Here is a 12833-nt window from a genome sequence, read left to right as displayed (position 1 = left end):
CAATTCAGCATGATCCTAATTAGCTCGTTGTGTAGCCTGTGCAGACAGTTATCTCACACCCAAATGGAGCTCTGGGTGGTGTTACCTGAGGTGACAACCCTGTGACATATTAGGTAGGGTTTGATGTTAAAAAGAAGGGTGGAGAAAACCCCTCCTCTATTTTCATCTTTCTTTTTTTTTTTAAAAAAAAAATTTCCCTAAGTGACATGGGGAAATTCTACTACTGTGCTAGGTAGATGCATTGCTCTCATCACTTACTTTAACAACAACAAAAAGAAAGCCACTGCAATCCGTGATTTCTGTGAGAAAAGGCGGGGGGAGGGAGCTATGGGAACTCCAAGGGCTACACCCCACTAAGCAGCACAACCCCTACAGACCATGGCCTGAGGAGAAAGGTGGGGAAAGAGAGAGTTCCCTCCCTTCCGTCTCCCCAACCTTCACCCCAACGTTTTTCCCTTGTTGCCAGGACCACTGCCATGAGCTTGCCCTGCCGTCCTCTGCTGATGCCTCCTTACTCACAAATAAACTGGGTAACGTTACGTGCAAACAAACCAGTGATCCAAAGATTTGGGTGGACCTTCCTTACAGGAGAATAAACATCTCCAGTACTAACAGAAGTATAATCAAGTGAGAGAGAAAATAGATTGCACTAAAGATAAGAACTTTTTAAGTCCAAACCAGAACGCTCCAAAATCCCCTGTCTGGACAGGTCTACCCTACGGTTAGCTAGAAGTATGATTTCTATCACCTTTCCTATCCCAAGTGGCTTCCTCTAATAAAAACAAGCTCTCTTATTCTCATAGAAAGAAATATGGGCAAAGGGGAAAGTGTGTTCCAGTAATCACAAAGGACTTAATCCAGAAGTTAACATTGCTTCTGTAACTCTGCACACTCTCCAACAGCCCTCATTCCAATATCATGTACAGAATGGAAGGGCACAGAAACACAGGATTGAGATGAACTGCCTGGACTAGTGGTTGTTGTGGGTTTTCCAGGCTTTTTGGCCGTGTTCTGAAGGTTGTTCTTCCTAACGTTTCACCAGTCTCTGAGTACAGAGTGCTGTCCTCTGAAGATGCCGGCCAGAGAGACTGGCGAAACGTTAGGAAGAACAACCTTCAGAACATGGCCAAAGAGCCCGAAAAACCCATAACAACCATTAGATCCCGGCTGTGAAAGCCTTCGCGAATATACTGCCTGGACTAGATTTTTTTAGACTGTGACAAATGTAGCGAACAGAATGCTGAAACGGGGAAGCTTCTGTTCTGACCCATCATGGATGTTCTTGTGTTCGTATTAAGATCTCTGTGAATTTAAGCATTAAACGCTATTTTTTTCTGTTTATTTACTCTCCTGGGGCTTTCATGTAGCATTAATATAGGTGTGGCGAGACTTCTCAGGACTGCTCTTTAAACTTATGTAGGGACTTCGAGCCACGGGATCTGCATGAAGGATGGCACTTTCATTTCAAAACGAAAGGAAAATCACACAAAAGCGGCACTCACTCTTTGTTGTTGTTGTCAGGCTCTTTCATTGACCTAAAAAAAGCCTTGTTAAAACCAAATTATTGATTTCAGTACAAAAGGATTACATAAAAAATTCAGGGATTTAGTTTGTTCGTTCTCCACCTTTTTAAACACTGGTGCCCGTCAAATCACCATTTTTCATCAAGCAAAGGCTGCTAATAGTGGCCAGTCACAATGTCCAAACAAGAACAGGAATTTTGAAGCTGTAAAAGGGCCTGGAGGGTTTGGAATCCAGTGTGTTTTCTTTGTTTCACTCTACTCATTTCTGGTGGGTACACAAGCTGCTTCTTGGCAACCTCCATCTTCTGCTGCATTCTTGCCTGATTGAACCCCGGGATACTTTCCTGTGTTCTGTGATTTGGATGAGGGGGGGTGTATTTCTTTGGGAATTATTTTTGCTGCCTGGCTGCAAGTGTGAGAAGATTCCTCTGTTCTGGTTGTTTCAACACAGAGAAGGAGAACTCTGATTTTTTAATTTTATTGTTTGTTTGTTTGCCATTTATTTGATTGTATGTTTTAGTTTGTTAATATTTTGCTATGCTGTTTGTTGGAAGAGTGATTTTCCTGCTTGATTGATATTTTAAAAATGTTGTTTATTTGATAATATACTTTTCATTTTTCTGGTAAACGTTTATATTTTGGTGGGGATATTTTAGGCCTTTTTTATTTGGTGATTATTGTTGTTCAGAGTACTGTGGCCTGATTTTGGAGTAGTTTGATTCTCTGTTGCCTTGCCTCTGCTTTTTGGGGGGTCATTTTTACAGGCTCATGGAGCTTTTTTGGACTACTAGTGCCAGAAAAATAAGTGAGGAGAGACAGAACATAACACACACTCAGGGGAAAATGACTCCTCAAACTAACCAATCACTCTTCTGCATTGCCTTCTCTTCTCCTAATGCCTGGTGGTGAAAAAACTATTGGCCTGAGACACGTGGTCTCCTATGAAATTACACCACATGCAAAGCTAACTTACTAGGAAAAGAAAATATAGAAGCCTTCCTCCACAGCTTCCACACGCAAGGTTTGGCAGGAGGGAGCTTCAAAACGGGCAGTGCACTCCAGCTGCTTCCCCTAAGGGGATTGCTCTAGCCTTCCTGCATACATTTTCATGCAAGAAAATCTTGTACTTACAAAAAGTGAATGAACTAGATTGCAGGATTTTAGCAAAGATGGGTGTATTTTTAAATGGCACTCTTATTTGAAAGAATCCAATATGTCATCTTAAAACCTTTTTTAGAATGGCTTTTTAAATGGGTTTGCTGAGGTGATGCTTATTCTGATACACTGACAGAAACTGAATATATTCGCGAAGGCTTTCACGGCCAGGATCTAATGGTTGTTATGGGTTTTTCGGGCTCTTTGGCCGTGTTCTGAAGGTTGTTCTTCCTAACGTTTCGCCAGTCTCTGTGGCCGGCATCTTCAGAGGACAGCAACCTGTGGAGCACAGGTTGCTGTCCTCTGAAGATGCCGGCACAGAGACTGGTGAAACGTTAGGAAGAACAACCTTCAGAACACGGCCAAAGAGCCCAAAAAACCCAGAACAACCAGAAACTGAATAATTTAGAACTTGTGCAGCCATTTAAATTCCCTACACTGAACACAAGGGGGGAGCAAAGGGTTCAATTTCATATACAGTACAGTATTCTTGTGTTTGCTGTACCATTTAAAAAAAATATTATCTCTGAATTTTCTTTCAAAAAGTTAAGACGTGAAACACAGGGAGTCACTTGCATTAAACTGATTTTTTCCTACTGTTTCTGTTTATTTATTTATTTATTTATTTATTTGATTTTTACCCCGCCCCTCTAGACCATGTCTACTCGGGGCGGCTTACAAAATAAAACAAAACAGTATAAAAATATATAAAATCATAAAGTTACAAATTTCAATTTAAAACAATTAATTGTTTGTCTTACTCATCTTCTTTATTCTCTGACCAGTGAGGACTTTCTCATAGAAGAGGGCTTCTCGGGTGCATCGAGAGTCTTGCACTCACACCTCTGTGACAATTTCACTCAAGTATGTCCGCAGAAATTTTTCAAAGTGCTAGTGGTGGGGGGAAAGCTGCACCACAGTATGTTCACATAATTTGCACATGTAGTATGCACCGCTGCAGCATAGTATGTCTATGTGTTTTTTAAATAAACCCCCCATGAATCATTATTCATCGCTTCATGGGGGCAACTTCATGCTTCATGAGCACGACTCGCCTAAACTGTTTCCTCTCATATTGCTCCCTTTTCCATCTATCCTAGAGTGGAGTTCCCAAGACACTGAAGAGGTGTCTCTCACATCCTTACCAAATATCAATATACAGTATATAAAAGTTAGGTCAGTGTATAAAATATTCTTACTATATTGCTGTCCCAAGCATTTCTTCCTCTGCTTAGGCATCTACATGGACAAAGCAGGAGACAGTGGTGCTCCATCAATAAGAGTATTCCTTACAGTCTTGAATGTCAGGGGGTGACCACACACACATTTAGCCTGCTGTTTGGACCGCTGCAGGGATGGGCTGGTTCACTATTTTTGCCAGCATTTAGATGACATATTTGCTAGAGGAGACCAACCTCCCCGCAAAGTGTTCCTACCTACACCTTTCTGGATCCCTTTCAAGGGCTATTCTTTTTCGGGTGTGGGTAGGATTGCTCAGTTTTGGTTCACTTCCAGTGCATGCAATCATTGGGATTGAACAAAAGCTAGCGTCCTGCTACATTTTTTCAGATGGTTTCAACTTTCCCATATCAGTAGTTTAAGAATCAGCTGAAGAAAACACAAGTCATGGGCCAGGGTGTGGGCTCACCTCCCTCTATTACCATCTCCACACAAGAACTGGAGGTTGTTCATGACTGTGTGTACCTTCGCTCAACAATCTCTGACACTCTCTCCCTAGATGTTGAGCTGGATAAACTCATTGGCAAAGCAGCTACCATGTTCTCTAGACTCACAAAGAGAGTATGGCTTAATAAGAAGCTGATGGCATACACCAAGATCCAGGTCTATAGAGCCTGTGTCCTGAGCACACTCCTGTACTGCAGTGAGTCCTGGACCCTTTGTGCACAGCAGGAGAGGAAGCTGAACATGGTCCATATGCGTTGTCTCTGATGCATTTTTGGTATCACCTGGCAGGACAAAGTTCCAAATAGAGTAGTCCTAGAATGAGCTGGAATTTTAGCATGTACACATTACTGAAACAGTGACATCTACTTTGCCTTGGGCATGTCATGAGAATGGCTGATGGCCAGATTCCAAAAGATCTCCTGTATGGGGAATTAGTGCAGGGAAATCGCCCAAGAGGGAGACCAGAGCTGCGATACAAGGACATCTGCAAGCAGGATCGGAAGGCCTTAGGAATGGACCTCAACAGATGGGAAACCTTGACATCTGAGCGTTCAGCCTGGAGGCAGGTGGTGCATCATGGCCTCTCCCATTTTGAAGCAACACTTGCCCAGCAGGCCAAGGCAAAGAGGCAGTCCCAAAACTAGCAAAATCAGGGAGCTGGACAGGGGATGGATTGGATTTGTCTTCAGTGTGGAAGGAATTGTCACGCTTGAATTGGCCTCCTCAGCCACACTAGACGCTGTTACAAGACCTCTATTAAGAGCATGTTACCATAGTCTCTCGAGACTGAAGGATGCCTACAGTAGTAGTTTAAACAGATAGCTTAATTATATAATGATTTGGGGAAATTAAAAACTTTATTTTTTATCAGCCAAAAAATGGTTTTAAAAAATTAAGCCAGTTAGGGCAGTGCTGATTCCACTGAAAAAGAAGCCTGTGAGAATGAAAAAAAAAATTAAAAATTGAATTCTTCCTCCCGAAAGTGCGAGTAGTCAGGAGGAAGCAGGGAAAGTCATGGTTGGAGGATCCAGGGAGAGGCTGGAGCAGTGTTTGATGAGGGGGGCAGAAAAAGATGAAATCTCTGGCTGCCTGAGGCTCATGGGATCAGAAAGAGGTAGTAGGAGGCTGCAGTGAGGCAAGACTGAGACAGAGATCAGTCATGCTGACCCCTTGTTTTGCAGGATCAGGACCAGAGAGTCTAACAGCTCTAGCATTTCCATGGTATATTTTTCTTTCCTTTGCTTTCTTAAAAGAGGAAGGCCAAATAGGGTCACCTGAGGTGCATAGGCCATGTGAATGCCACAAGAAATACTGGATAATCTACCCAACCTTACATGAGCCTATTTAGTCTGCACAGCCCATTCCAACTAGCCTGTCTAGCCAAGCCCTCAGTTAGATAGCAGTTACTTGTTGGCACAACGCTACCCTTGATGCCCAGTCAAGTTTTAGTTGAGCTTCTTGCCTGCCAAAGCCAGCTTCAGGGTTCATCACACCTTCTGCAAATTGAAAAGGTCAACAGATCTCAGTCTGGGTGCAGATGAGTTTCACAAAGACAAAGCAGCCAGCTTCTTTTGCATACAAACAGCCTTTTCAACACAGCCTTTCTAATGAGGATTGTACAAGTTACTTGAAATAGTTCCAACTTTACTTGGGCGGCTGTCTGTAAAACACCAGTGAAAGTAAGCATTGATTCCTCCCAGGCCTCAGTGGTATGTTCCAACTTTCCCAGCAGACTTATCTTTCATTAGTAGAAGTAACCATGGCTATTCGGCTGCTCTCAGTTGTTCCTTGATAAAAGTTGTATGAAGATTTTGTAGTTCCTAGAGAAAGAAATTTTAAAACCAGCAGTGGGAGAGGAGCACGGCACAAAGGCAAGGCCCATCTTTCGCTTAGTATAGTCAAATATTAAAAGTTCTGACTCTTCTTTAGTAGATCATTACGAACAATAAAAGGTATCAATATGAAAATGCTTTAAAATGTTTTTTTTTTAAGATTAAAAGACCACAAAGGATTGGAAAAGGATTTAAAAAGTTAGAAAGGGAGTGGAGTTTGGCACATACCAACAGAAATGTTAATCAGACTAGATTTGTAATGTTTGAATATTTATCACCCCTCTTGTTAACTCAACCTCTCTTTATTATTTTTTATTTATTTAACATATTTTTAAATCTGCCTTTCTCCTTGTCATTGTCATCTCATTGTCAGCTCATTGTCCTCAGAGAAAAGTTTAAACTCTTTCCCAGTTATTAACTTTATGTAGTTCTGAGCAACCACAAATATGCCAGGTTACAAAAGCTCTTATCATTGACACATTGAATCCTAACATGTTCTGTCAAACCCACATTGCTTCACCTGTCATTACTTCTTTTGATGTTCTAGGCTGCAATTTAAAGTTAAGAAGAGAACAGCCCTTCAGGTGCTTAGTGTGTGTATCTGTGCCACATTGTTCAAGTACCATGTGGCAAAATATTTTTTTTCCTCTTATTTCTTCCTCGGTTGTTCCCTCATTATGGAAATAAGGGAGACAACAGGCAGGTTTATGAGAGCACGGTGGACCCTTTGGTCTCATCTTCACTTCAAAGTAACCACCAGATCCATAATTTCCAGAAACTCCCCAGTCTCCTCTACCTCTGCCTATACTATGTAACTGCTACCTCTCCTGTCTACACAAGTCAGTGCAGGTTAAAGCTTTTAATTGCTAATAGGAAGCACAGGGAAGGAGTGGGCACCACACATTTTTCTTAGACGGTCAGGGCAGTCGAACTCTATCCCCAACACTCAGGTATGGGAACATGGGATTGAAAACCCTCTTCTGTGCACTGAAGAAACAATAAATATGGGGGCAGGGCTGACACCTAGTATGAGCAATTTAAAAACTAAAAATGCAAGAGTAAGAATGAATATCAAACATCACACCTAGTTTGACCCTTCAGGGTAACACACTTAGCAAGACCTTATTGCTTCAAAGTGAAACAAGAGTAATATTTTTGAAAGCTTTTTATTTAAAAACAACAATAACAAAAGCACACCCATCTTCAGGCTCAACCGTCTGTTACTTCCCTGTGTTGCCCTTAGCTACACCTATACATATACTATATGAGTGTTGTTTTGTGCCCTCAAATTGTCTCTGACCTATGGCAAGCCTATGAATGAATTACCGTATTTTTCGCTCCATAAGACGCACCTTTCCATAAGACACACCAAATTTTTTAGGAGAAGAAAGCAGGTAAATATAATCTGTTTTCTTTGCTCCATAAGACGCACAGACTTTCCACCCCCCTGTTTTATGGGGGGAAAGTGTGTCTTATGGTGCGAAAAATACGGTATCTCCAAAACATTCTATCCTTAGCAGCTCTACTCAGCTTTTGCAAATTCAAGGCTGTGACATCCTATTTGGTCTTCCTCTGCCTTCAATTTTTCCTAGCATTTTTGTCTTTTCCAGTTGAGTCTTGTCTTCTCATGATGTGCTCAAAGTATGATAGCATCAGTTTTGTCGTTTCTGCTTCTAGTGAGAGTTCAGTCTTGATACTGATCCACTTGTTTGTTTTTCTACTGACTTTCCAGTAGAAACATTCACAATACTTCTCCACCGCCATATTTCAAATGAATCAATTTTTATTTCTGTTGGCTTTCTTCATTGTCTTGTCTTGTATCAGTACATGATACTCAGGAATACAATAAGGTAGATGATCTTGGCCTTGGTCTCCAATGACATGTCTTTATACATGATGGTCTTTTCTAGTCCCTTCATTGCTGCCTGTCCAAGTCTTCTTCTGATTCCTTGGCTGCGGTCTTCATCTGGATGATGATAGAACCAAGGAACAATTTCTTAACTGTCAACTTTAAAGTTATGTAATTCTTTGGTAGACATGAGTTTCATTTTCTTAATGTTTAACTGCAGTCCTGCTTTTGTACCTTTTTTAAAACCATCAGGCGATATTTCAAGACATTGCTGTTTTCTGCCAGTAATACGGTATTTCTTGTACATCTCAAATTACTGATGTTTCTTCGACCAATTTTTACTCCTTCACAGGAACCTAGCCCAGCTTTCCTATGATAGGTTCTGCATAGATTGAACACACAGAGAAATGAAATACTGTAAACCTTTTCTAAAGCCTTTGCCTATCAGAAACCATTTTGTTTCTCCGTATTCTGTCGGAAGAGTAGCTTCATGTCCAAAATATAGGTTATCCATCTGGACAATCAGGGGCTGAAACACACCCATTTGTTTTAGAACAATCCAGGGCTTCTTATGATCTACACAGTCAAAGATTTTGCTCTAGGCAAGGGAGACAACAGGCAGGTAGACTGATCTTCTAAAATTCTTTGGTAACCAGCATATATTCACAATATGGCATCTAATGCCTCATTCTTTTCAAAATTCGGCTTAAACATCTGGAATTTATTGCTTCATACATGGTAAAAGTCTGTTACAGCACCTCAAATATCACTTTTCTTGAACAGAAAATTAATGCGCTCATTCTTTAATTACTGCATTCTCTGGCATCTCCTTTCTCAAGGATTAGTATGAGTACTGAATGTTTCCAGTCTGTGACCAATTCTCCCCCCCTGCCCCCTATATCTGTGAGCATATTCATATTATGCTTTTGACATTCAATCCTTGTGGCCTGAAATAGTTTTATCAGTATCCCACCTACTTCTGGTGATTTATTTCTCCCAGGTGCTATGAGAGCAGCTTTCATCTAACTTGCTAAAATTGCAGGTCTTCATCACAGAAATCTTCAAAGGAGTCATCTGTCTATATAGTTCTTCAATATATATATTTCTGTCTTAATAACAATAATAACAATCTTAGAACTGCTTTCTAACTGCAATGTGTAGCCTGCATAATTAACTTGTAAACTGGCCAGAGAGTGCTTGAAGCACTATGGGGCAGTATATAAGCAACACACTTTGCTTTTGCTTTGCTTTCTTTATTTTGTTTTGGTCAGACGGAATGTTTCGTGGTTGGTCTTTCACCATTCTAATATAAGCTTAACTTTCCCTTTTGTCTTTCCTCTTTCATTGTCCTCTTCTGTATCTTCACATTGATTCTTGTAATAGTTCTCTTTGCGATTGCTACTGGAAAGTTACCTTTAGCATTCTGATTCTATTCTCGTCACCTTTTACTTTTGCTTCACCCTGTCATTCCCCAGTTTAAGTACTCCTTCAGATGTCCATCTAGGCTTTTCTGTTCACTACAGAAATAGTATTTTGGCATTCTTACCGGAATATAGGCAAAGAGCTATATACATACAGTATATCTACAATTAATTATGTTCCATCAAGCTGTCCCAACATGTGTGATCCTCCCAGGGCTTTCTAGGTATAAAGTGCTCAGAAGCAGTTTCCTCTCCCTTCCTTCCAGTGGCACTCTAAGACCATGCAGCTTGCCCAGGACTACACAGGTGGCAGGGCATGTAAGTCCATCAGCCATTCGTGCTCCAGGTGATCCAAGCTGACCCTTCTCCCAGGAGGCAAAGTGGGGATTTGAACTCTCAGCCCATGGCTTCACAGCCAGGTGTTGCTATCCCTGAACTATACCTGTACTATGGATCCGCAACCTCTCTTACCTATATCTATACCAGCATCCTAGAGGTATATAATAGCACAATACCTATACCTACAACTGCAGTTAGTTCTATGCCATAAAGGGCATCCATGCTTATAGGCATATAGAGGTGGACAAGGCAGGCATATAACAAGCAAAGAATCTGTGGTGCACAGAGACGGTGATACTGCCTAGCAGCTTTCACAGTCTCTGATTCACCAAGGTCAATCAGCAAACAGTTGCAGGAAATCATCTCACACACTCTGATATTTTTTTTTTAATAGCTGAAAATCAGGGAACATGGACGCTTGCAGACTTCAGAGGCGAGTTTTATCTCTGCTCTTCTCTGTATGCAAAACCGCAGAGTTACAACTGCCCTGACATGACATAAATTCTTGTTGTGGTCTGACTCACTGCAAACAGTAATCATCTCATTTATGGCATAATGACTATTTAGTACCAGCCTACAAGGGTTGGATACTAATGGCCCTGTCACCCAGTAACATAATCCTGACAACTTACTTATTTTTGATGGTATCTCTGCTTTACGAGCTATGCTTTCACCTTGAATGGGTGGTGATATGGTACTGCTATTCCAGGCAACTGGTATATCAGGGCTAACACCACTAGCAAAGGCTAGTCATGACCTGTGAGCTCCTATAACTGGTTTTATTGTTATTATGTGCCATCCTCAAAGAGAAGAGTAACGACAGGACCATTGCTTTCATTTCCCATTCAAGCAAAGTGATACTCAAGGTTTTGCAACAAAGGCTTTTATCTTACACGAAGAGAGAAATGCCTGATGGTCAAACTGGGATCTGAAAAGGAAGAGGTACTTGATGTCATATTGCAAAAATCCAATGGCTCCTGGAGCACACCAAAGAATTTCACCAAAGGTCAGTCTGTGCTTCATAGACTACAGCAAAGTCTTTGACTCCATAGAACAGATTGTGAGTAACTATGAGTTGTTCTGAAATAAATTAGTGTGCCTCAGCACTTGACTGTCCTGATGCATAACTTGTATTGTGGACAAGAAGCTACCATTAGGACAAAATATGGAGAGACTGATTGGTTTCCTATAAGCAAAGGTGTCAGATAAGGGTGCATTTTATCCCCTTATCTGTTCAACCTGTATGCAGAACATATACACAAAGCTGAACTAGATTCAGATGAAGGAGGAGTGAACATTGGTGGAAGAAACATAAATAATTCAAGATATGTATATGATACCATCTTACTGGCAGAAAGCAGCAATCACTTGAAACAGCAGCACACTTTGAAATAACTTTTAGTGAAAGTGAAAGAAGGAGGACTGCAGTTGAACATTAAAAAGACTGAAATCATGACTATAGAAGAACTACACAACTTTAGTGTTGACAGTGAAGACACTGATATAGTTAGAGGCTTTTTTTTATACCTTGGTTCAATCAATCCAAAGGGAGACTGTAGCCAAGAAATCAGACAAATACTGAGACTAGGAAGGGCAGCAAGGAAGGAATTAGAAAAAATAATAAAGTCTAAGGTTGTGTCACTGAAGGCCAAGACCAAGATCAGCTACACGTCTGAATTTTGGTCACCATGTATGAGTATGAAAGCTGGACAGTAAGGAAAGCTGCCAGGGGAAAAATTATTCATTTGAAATGTGGTGTTGATGGCAGAAAGTGAGGAGGAATTAAAGAACCTCTTCATGAGGGTGAAAGAGGACAGCGCAAAAAATGACCTGAAGCTCAACATTAAAAAACTAAGATCATGGCCACTGGTCCTATCACCTCCTGGCAAATAGAAGGGGAAGATATGGAGGCACTGACAAATTTTACTTTCTTGGACTCCATGATCACTGCAGATGGTGACAGCAGCCACGAAATTAAAAGATGGCTGCTTCTTGGGAGGAAAGCAATAGCAAACCTAAACAGCATCTTGAAAAGCAGAAACATCACCTTGCTGACAAAGGTCCGCATAGTCAAAGCTATGATTTTTCCTGTAGTGATGTATGGAAGTGAGAGCTGGACCATAAAGAAGGCTGACCGCCGAAGAATTAAAGCTTTTGAATTGTGGTGCTGGAGAAGACTATTGAGAGTCCCCTGGACTTCAAGGAGATCAAACCTATCTGTTTTGAAGGAAATCAACCGTGCGTGCTCACTGGAAGGACAGATCCTGAAGCTGAGGCTCCAATACGTTGGCTATCTCATGAGAAGAGAAGACTCCCTGGAAAAGACCCTGATGTTGGGAAAGTGTGAGGGCAAGAGAAGGGGACGACAGAGGATGAGATGGTTGGACAGTATCATCAAAGCTACCAACATGAATTTGAACCAACTCCAGGAGGCAGTGGAAGACAGGAGGGTCTGACGTGCTCTGGTCCATGGGGGGTCCCGAAGAGTTGGACATGACAAAACGACTAAACAACAACAACAGAACAGCTTTGCCGATACCGTTGACTTCCAAAACAAACAAGTGGGTCCTAGATCAAATCAAGCCTCAACTATCTCTGGAAGCAAAAATGTTGAAGCATAGGCTGTCCTACTTTGGGCACATCATGAGAAAGCAGAATTCTCTAGAAAAGACAAGAATGCTGGGAAAGGTGGAAGGTAGCAGTAAAAGAGGAAGACCAAATATGAGATGGACTGATTCCTCAAAAGAAGCCACAGATTTGATTTTACAAGAACTGAACAGGGCAGTTGCAGACAGGACATTTTGGAGATCACTCCTTCATAAGTTTGCCATAAGTCAGAGGTGACTTAACGTCACATATAAGCAACAACAATGACCTTGATGTTGTGCACCATTTAACTGTGCAGGTACCCTAATTTTCACTAGTGAGATTGTGCAGACATTTTTCAAAGGACATTGGACATATCATGTGTAAGGCATGTGTAACTGATAAAGCCTGGTTAAAAGATAAGCAATCAGACTGGCTGAAG

Source organism: Pogona vitticeps, chromosome 1 (genome assembly GCF_051106095.1).
Source record: "Pogona vitticeps strain Pit_001003342236 chromosome 1, PviZW2.1, whole genome shotgun sequence".
Classification (NCBI taxonomy): Eukaryota; Metazoa; Chordata; class Lepidosauria; order Squamata; family Agamidae; genus Pogona; species Pogona vitticeps.
The sequence above is the reverse complement of the archived record's forward strand: the minus strand, read 5'-3'. Positions refer to the sequence as shown.